We start from the raw sequence: 8,662 nt of genomic DNA on the forward strand, positions 1-8,662 counted from the left end.
TAGTTGCGGCTATTGCAGGGTGTCTGTGTGTGGGTGGAATGCACAAGCCACAAGCAGCACTAGGTTATGATAGACTGGTCACACTATAACAGGGAGAGTGTGGGGTCCCCCTGTCGTAATGTGACACAGCCCCAGTCTGTGCAGCAGGCAATCTATCCCAGATATAATAAGTGTAAATAAAGCAATTTTGTATTTGGCACAACTGATCCCAGCAAGTCATGGCAGCCATATGCTTGGGTATGCTAGCGTTTGTAGAACTGCTAGTTCCAGCACACTCATGGTGGCTAGAATGTGCTAGCGCTCGTACAACTACAAACGCCAGCCTGCTCTTGCATCCAGGGACTGTTGGGAGCTGTAGTGCTGCCTAAAAAGATATGTAAAAAACAACAACAACATAGACACCAAGATAAAATCATTTATTTAAATATAGACTCCTCCAGTTCCTATTTAACAAATTTATTAAGCACCTAAGTGCACAGGGATCCTCTTCTTTCTTCAGGATTTTAATCCACATAAATGACGCATGATCCTCGTCACGACTGACAGGCCAGGAGCAGGTCTAAGTTGTCCTTTCTTTTCTTTTACTACTAAAGTGCAACCTGGGTGGAGGTTGTGCGATAGGCTATCGCGCAGTGTAATCACACCAATCAGGCTCCAAGGGGGTAAATGTATCAAGCCGCAAGATTCCGGCAGGTTTGAAAAGCGGAGATGTTGCCTATAGCAACCAATCAGATTCTAGTTACCATTCCTTTAGTACATTCTGCAAAATGAGAACTAGAATCTGATTGGTTGCTACAGGCAACTCATTCATCACTTTATGACTGCTGAAGCAGCAACATTCAGGTTTTAAAAACAGTTAACTACTATACAGAAGATTATGAATGTAAAAAACAGAGTATAATGAAAATATTCAATTCTTTTAATTATTAAAATTCTTCAATAATATTTAATCTTATACTATATTTGGTGATAGGTTTTCATTAGTGGATTGAAATATTTTGCTTAATTTTCTCTATAAAAAGATATCAAATAAATATATGACAAGCGTTGAGCCATGTGATAAAATACTGGTGTTCCCCTTGAGATATGATGAAAATTATAGGATATAAGGGAGTCACACCAGTGCTGACATGAATTAAAGATACTTTCCAACTCTCCCGGAATGTCGGGAAGATTCCCGCAATTTCGCGTGAGTCTCACGGACTCCCGGGAGAGTGTGGCAATCTCCCGGATCTGCCCACTTCCTAGTGAAGTGGGCAGAATTAGGTCCAAAACATTGCGATTCACCGGGAATCGCAGCGTTTGGCCGCGCCCCCTCTGTAAATTGACGCGTTTTGGGTCATTACATCACGGGGCCGGAGCTACAATGATGTGATTTTCAGAGCCCCGCCCCCTGTACACCCACCTTCCCCGGCAGGCTCCCTGATCGTACTTGCCATAAATTGACAAGTATGGAATTAAACCTCAACAACTTTGCAAATCTTACAGATTATAATTATCAATGGAAAACATATTAAAAATGTGACCTTTCCCTGACCGTTTAATGGTAAGTATTGAAGGCAATAAGACTCATTCATGAATGTGCAATTGTGCTAAATAAAGTACAAATCTTGCTATGTGCCATCACACCTCTACTTTTGCACTAATGCAGACGAATTTATGGGTTTCTTGCAGAATCTGGAGTCTGACTACCTTTGCACCCACATGTAAAAATAAGATTTTGTTTTAACTGGGATAAAGTGTTCGGTATTAAGCTGAAATTCCACAGTAAAGGTAACGTATTGCATTATCACTCCATTAATGGCAGTTGAAGCTCCTGCTAAATCTTCCTGCAGGTAATCTGAAAGGATCCGACGCAGATGAAAAAGTTACTGATGCCGTCATTTGCTCACCTTCCAAAATTTCAAAAAGCAAAATTGTGACACAAATAAGCACATCACATGTTCTACAGAAGCCACGCCCAGATCCACCCAAAGCACGCCAGTATCCCGCCAATCACGTCCAGCATATTATGAGGCCACACCTCTTTCAGTGTCTGCGAATCAGGACAGTCCTGCCCACATAGGGACTATTGGGAGCCATGGATTTCAGCTACTGTGACATTACAGGCCCCACCCTGTGAATGAATCAACCAATCCACATGCAAGGCTGACAAGCTGCCAGCAAATGATTTGCTAGAGGAGCATGGCACTGCTAATTTGGCAGCCTGCTACATAGGGACAGAGACAGATATAGGGGCCCCCCTATGTCACAGGCCCAGGGGTCCCCTCTCTTTGAGGGTGGCAGGTGAGCACAATTTTACTTTAATAAATTGTCTGGGCTCTTTCTCACCTCGGAAGGTTGGCACCATCATAGTGCTATTACCGGCAGTAACCCTCGCAGGCAGTGACATAGGGAACCCTATTTAACACATAATACCTGTACGGTTATCTCAGGATGTTGATATTTTAAATGCTTTATCCTTTGATAATCTGTAACATATTAATATTCATATTTTTGGGGAAATCCAGCTCTGCTGGGGTGGATATATTTAGTTATGTATAAACGCTCCAGTTATTTCATCTATAATCCTAGTCTCGGTAATACTGTACAGGGCCGGATTTACCGCTAGGCAACCTAGGCACCTGCCTAGGGCCTAGCGGCTCTCGGGGGGCACAGCTGGGGGGGACAGGAGTAATTTTGAAAAAAATGAAAAAAAAATAAAATAAAATTCGGCTCCTCCCCCGACTCGCGGGGGGGGGGGGGGGGCGGGGGGTGCTGCGAATCGGGGGAGGGGGGGGAGCAGCGAATTGGGGGAGGGGGGGTCGGGTGCCGCGAATCGGGTCCCAGCAGCCTCTTCTCCTCTCAGTGTCTCAGTGATAGAGAGAGGAGGAGAGGCTGCCGGGACCCGACGAGCGATCACGTGACTCTTTTTTTTTTTTTTTTTTTTTTACATCTGGACTGACGGAGGAGGAGCAGCACGCAATAGAAAGGTAAGTAAAACAAGGGACATAAGTGGTGATGGTGAAGGGGCACAGAAGTGGTGATGGTGAAGGGGCACAGAAGTGGTGATGGTGAAGGGGCACAGAGGTGGTGAAGGGCACAGAGATGGTGATTGGCACAGAAGTGGTGATGGTGATTGGCACAGAAGTGGTGATGGTGAAGGGCACAGAGGTGGTGATGGTGAAGGGCACAGAGATGGTGATTGGCACAGAAGTGGTGATGGTGATTGGCACAGAAGTGGTGATGGGCACAGAGGTGGTGATGGTGAAGGGCACAGAGGTGGTGATGGTAAAGGGGCACAGAATTGGTGATGGTGATTGGCACAGAGGTGGTGATGGTGATTGGCACAGAGGTGGTGATGGTGAAGGGCACAGAGGTGGTGATGGTGATTGGCACAGAGGTGGTGATGGTGAAGGGCACAGAGGTGGTGATGGTGAAGAGGCACAGAGGTGGTGATGGGCACAGAGGTGGTGATGGTGAAGGGCACAGAGGTGGTGATGGTGATTGGCACAGAAGTGGTGATGGTGAAGGGTACAGAGGTGGTGATGGTGAAGAGGCACAGAGGTGGTGATGGTGATTGGCACAGAAGTGGTGATGGTGAAGGGCACAGAGGTGGTAATGGGCACAGAGGTGGTGATGGTGATTGGCACAGAGGTGGTGATGGTGATGGGCACAGAGGTGATGGGGAAAGGGCACATGTGATATTGTGAAGGGGAAAAAGTGACAATGAAGGGGCACAGTGTGATGATAGAGGGACAAAAGTGACAAGAGCACATACTTGGATTTATGTGTATTATTTTTGCAAACAACTTAAGTAAGTATTTCTGCCCTGACTTCAATATTTATTATGTTGTTTTGACCCAACTACTTAAAAAAACAGGACTGCTTGGTAATTATTTAGGGGTGCCTTTTTCTGCAGCAGGGTGGCCTTGCTCTTTTCACATGTTAGGTACGCCCCCAAAGATGCAAGCCACGCCCTCACCTCCTTTGTCACATGCTTTCATATCTACTTAACTATAGGGGTATATGGTAGGCATGCGGCGGCACATGCTTTCACTTCTACGTAACTATAGGGGTATATGGTAGGCTGCAAAAATATAGTGCTATGGATTGTTTCAGGGAGGGGGCCCAAAAAAAGTATCCTGCCTAGGGCCCTATGAGGTCTAAATCCGGCTCTGATACTGTACATGCAGTTTAAGAAATATTTTAGTGTCTTTACTTGCTCCCCCCATAGGGTATGCTTGTATGATTTGCTGCCAATATCACTACGTACGTGCAGAAGAAGAAAATGCTGTTATCTGCAAGAGATTCTACAGTTGTGACACTGCTATTAACTATATGGACTTCATTTACTTAATAAATGTGCATTAATTGCTGACTTGGCTGAATGTATGTACAGAGCCAAGATTCCCCTCGTTTAGAAAATCCACAAAGCTTCAAGCCAGCGCCACCCGCACCAAAGTCATTTGGAATCACTCCAGATAACTAGCAAGCTGACTTCCATATGGCCTGGAACAGCAGTTGTTAACATCATGCAGACAGTGCACATGACAATTATTTCAACCTCTATTTCAGGGTGTCTGGCAAAGGAAACTATTTAAATTGGAGGTTCAATGTGTCTCATGGAAGTTTTTCATTTTAGATTTAAGGCTTTAATACATCCGCTTGTTCCAGCGGTGAGTAATCAGCTGTCGTTCTGGGGTGTTAAATCGTGCATTGGCAGTTGTACTGTATTTCTGTGCAGTCACACAGGGCCTACAAGTACAAGTACTGATCTCCGCCAACAACCCATTTGAATACATTTAGATTGCAAGTTCTTGGGTCCTATGATGAGTTAAAGTGGCTGGAAAAAAGATATAATTTTTGTTTGTTGTTTAGGAGGGTGATTCGTGAATCACCCTCCTAAACAAACCTGTTTGTGAGGGCTTACAATCTATAGGGAGAGGGTTGGGGGGGTCTGTCAAATTTTGGCCCGGGGGCGTTTTAAAGGAAAAAAAAATGCAGGTGACCCAGCCTAAGGTAGCCCTCTATGGGACCAGCCCCGGGCAATGATTAGACTATAGGAGCTAGTGGAAGGGAATAGTAGATATTAGTACCCAGAGGAAGTTGTGTCAGGATAGGTTATAGTGCAGTGGTGGATTTTGAGAGAGCTCTTAGAAGTTTAAGGGCAGGACAAAAGTCTGGTTAAGGCAGGCTGGGGAGTAAGTTGGGGGCAGCATGAGAGAAGTCTTGGTGGCAGGAATGAGAGTTGGTGATGATAAAGGAGGCAAGTGCCGGTGAGAAGGAGATATAAGGGGGCATCAGGGTAAGTGTCATGTCACAAATGTACGGGGAGGTGTTGGAGTGTGCTTTGTTTAAAGTGAGGATGAGTAGCTTGAATAGAGGTCATGGGCAACATCTGTAGTGAATTGCAAAGAGGTACAGTGCTGGTAGAATGTGGAGAGAGGAAGGAAGTGTCAGGTGGGATTGTAGCAGTAATATACAGGTGAGAGGAAGGCCAGATAGGAAGAGGTTGCAGTAGTCCAGTTGGGAACTTTTACAAAAATACGGGTATAAGTCTGCTCTGATCTACTACAAAGGACACTGCACGATACGTCCAAGGCCTATGTGGAATATAAATTCGCAAAAGGACGCACAAGGGGGAAAAAAATATGTTTAATTAATGGCAACATGTAAAAATAAAAGGTATTAATGATCAAACTGTAAAAATAAAATGTTGTTTTTAAAAATAAAATAACATTTTCCCATGAAATACATTTATTACGACGATCCTAATGTCTACTGAACATAAAATACATTTTTACAGTTGCTTGTGATTGCAAACACATGTTATAGCATGGATACAAGACTGTCGTCACTACTGACCAGGACTTAGACTAACCCTGTAGCTGGAGCAAGAGATACGGCAGGAAAAACAAGTAACTTTGCATTGTCCAGAGCTTGATTCGGAGGTGGCTGTGTGCGCTTGCATTCGGCACGTCCCTTAGTGCACATTGATTACGGCAAAATGTCCCTTCCCGCCCCCCTTCACTCCCCGAAATTGTAGGTTGTAGTAAGTGTCATTTGCGTTCGAAGAAGGAGAGGACAGGGCTATGCTTACTGGCGTATGTCACGATTCTGGGCATGTGCAGAGTGATTTTGCGTACAATACGCACAAAATTGGCAGCTAAACGCCTTAATGAATCAGGCTCATAGAGTTTTGGGAAGCCTTGGGACATCCAAGTGGAGATGGCAGAGAGGCAGCTGGATACGCAGAATAAAAGAGATGTAGGAAAGTCAGGAGAGGAGAAGCACATTCCAGTTAATCTGCATAGATGTTGTAGTAGAGGCCAAAGGTGCGTATTTGTTCAAAAATATACTAGCAGGTTGATTGGACTCTAGTGTGTGCAAATGTATGTGTTTATATGGTAGATAATTCATACTTACCTACTTTCTTCAGCTCTCTTCCGGGAGCCAGCCAGTGGAGGTGGGCGTGAGGGGGCGGGGCGGCCAAAATCGCGGCATTTTGGCACCGGGAATTGCGGCAAAATGCGGGAGTCTCACGGACATTCCGGGAGAGTTGGCAAGTATGAGATAATTTAGACTGTGAACTTCACAATGAACATTCTATGTAATGATATGTTTGTGCTATATCAATAAAGTATCATTCTAACAACCCATCCATAGCCTTATAAACAAATCGAAGAAAGGCCGACATCTAAGTGCATTCTGCTTTCACTAATCCGTTCCACTTAGACTACTTTCAGACTGAGGGAAAAAAACAGCAATGGATTGGTCCTATTTATTAACTACGTACTGACAGAAATAGTGGGCTTGTACAATGGATAGTTTTTCAATTCAACAAAACACACCAAACAGATACACCAGACTATTTATAGACCGACCAGTCTGCTAACATTCTCTATGATTCCGTGAATGACTTTGCAGCATTAAGAGTTTTAGGAACTCTTAACAATGTACCAACTTCCAAATTACTTATGAATGACTCCTGACTTACAGCAAATTCTATATTCAGTGTATCAAATAAACAAAAGAATGACAATATCTGCAGTCTTCTGTTTTTAAGTTGCAGCACCATAAAAATCTACATATTTCAGCTATGTGTATATCCAGGTGTTATAAAAGCCTGATGGAGTTTGCGAATTAACATATCAGCCAGAGAAATTGGAGAATTCATCCTGTTCTGAATTTTAAACACAAGAAAATGTCTGGTAACAGCTTGTTGAGCAGATGAGCACAAAGATTTATCTATTTTGTACCAAGGAAAACCTTGTATATTCCTGCTGTTATTTTGTTTCATGAGAAACCGTCACAAGATGTCTGTATGTGAGAGGCAATCAAAGTGCGGTTAGAGCTTCACAGCGAGAGATATGGCTGCGGTGGCTCGTTGGGCATCTGAGTGTTGTTGTAAAATTATTTTCATTGATTAAAACAAGAGCATTGACATTGCCGTGGGATGCACATCCAAATATATAGTGCAATTTGTACAATGGTTTGTTTTTTTTACTTCGATTGCCTATAGGTGTCACTAGTCCCAGTGGTGTAAATGGAGAGATTTGGCCACCGACTAATTATTTATTTTTATAATAAAAGCAATTGCTATCTGCAGACTAAATAAAAGGTCTTAAAAAATGACAGTGGTACTAAGTTATAAATATAATCATATCATGAATTACCTTCTAATTAAATACATTGGAAAGTTTAATTTAGTTGAATATCCTATTTTGATGTTATCTTCTCTGATCATTTTTGTGTTATATTTATCAATTAAAGGAATGGTTTAATAAAAATATCATCTTTAATGATATCATGTATAGTGAAATGTAATGGATATGATTTTGCAGTTCCTTCTTCTAGCCTCTAGGTGTCGCTGCCGCAATTGTTGTCTGTAGAAAGCATTTAGTTGATGATTAAGGGGTATATTTATTAAACTGCGGGTTTGGAAAAGTGGAGATGTTGCCTATAGCAACCAATCAGATTCTAGCTATCATTTATATAGTACATTCTACAAAATGACAACTAGAATCTGATTGGTTGCTATAGGCAACATCTCCACTTTTTTCAAACCCGCAGTTTAGTAAATCTGGCCCTAAATCTTTCTAGACACCGCAGTGAAAACAGTAATTCCTGTATATTATAAAGGAATAAAAAAGAAAGAAATGTTTGCTAATGTTTTAGTGATGCATTACACAACAATAGTCATACCTCTGTTTCCTTGATTGATGCTATTCCTACAATATAAGAATGTGTTTTAAAAATGCAAGTACTACAACCCCATAGAAGACAACAGTTTATATCTCCTTTATGTCAGTCCTCTTAAATCCTGCTACATCTTCTATTATTTTATCAATCTTTTACCACTCTAAAGTCCATCATAACTAATATAATTCAGAATGTATTCGGTATTTGAAGAGTCGCTCTAATGAATGTGTGGGTTAAGAGAATGCTGAGTTTGTATTGAAACAATTTGGTATTGTGTGACTATTGCCTTCAGCCTTACAAGTCTCCTGTAATGCTATGTATTTAGAAAGTAATCACTATATTGAATGTATCACACTGTGGATTCCAGGTCAGAAATCATCGACAGCCACTGGATGAGGATAGTTATTACCCCGGCCTAATATATTTCTCACCTCTTTGGCTGCTGGGGTCTTTAATAACATGACCTGGCAATGCTACT

The sequence above is a fragment of the Mixophyes fleayi genome, chromosome 4, assembly GCF_038048845.1.
Source record: "Mixophyes fleayi isolate aMixFle1 chromosome 4, aMixFle1.hap1, whole genome shotgun sequence".
In the NCBI taxonomy this organism is placed as follows: Eukaryota; Metazoa; Chordata; class Amphibia; order Anura; family Limnodynastidae; genus Mixophyes; species Mixophyes fleayi.